Consider the following 696-nt stretch of genomic DNA (forward strand, 5'->3'; position numbering starts at 1 on the left):
AACGTTTACAGGAGGAAGCATATTATTTCCAAAGGTTAGGAGCACCTGAGTTGACTTATGGTTAATGAAAAGGCAAAAATCTTGTATTATGTCAGCTATCTTAGATTTTGCATTCAGATTTTTTATTTTTATTTATTATTATTATTTCTTTGTTTACGTAAAGATTCATGATTAATAATGATCATAATCACGGAGACTATTTTTTCCCCATCGAACTTGTTGTTTACATTTCGTCTTGAAAAATCTATGATGCTTGGTCGCCATTTGGATTGGACATTTTTGTCTAATGAACGGTTTTCTCTGGCAACTACCCATGCCTTTTCCCATGATCCTTGTCGTTGTTCAAGTGATGAAATTTCCATGATGAAATTCAGATGTCCGTAATATCCTGACGGTAATAATAATAATAATAATAATAAGAATAATTATATATATATATATATATCTTTTCTAGTTTTACTTTTGCTATTCTAAACACTAGATCGCATCACCACACTGTTTTATGGTGCTGTTTAGTCCTACCATCACACCATGGTATTTATTTGGTCTTTTTTTATACACCAGACCCATTTATCAGTGAACACCATTACCGCTCGTTAATCATCCGGCTTTAGAACCGCCATGACTTGACCTGACCTGACCTGCACGGGCCCTACTTACCATATCACGCCTACTCTGCTTTCGCCCACTCTTAGT

The sequence above is a fragment of the Penaeus monodon genome, chromosome 2, assembly GCF_015228065.2.
Source record: "Penaeus monodon isolate SGIC_2016 chromosome 2, NSTDA_Pmon_1, whole genome shotgun sequence".
Classification (NCBI taxonomy): Eukaryota; Metazoa; Arthropoda; class Malacostraca; order Decapoda; family Penaeidae; genus Penaeus; species Penaeus monodon.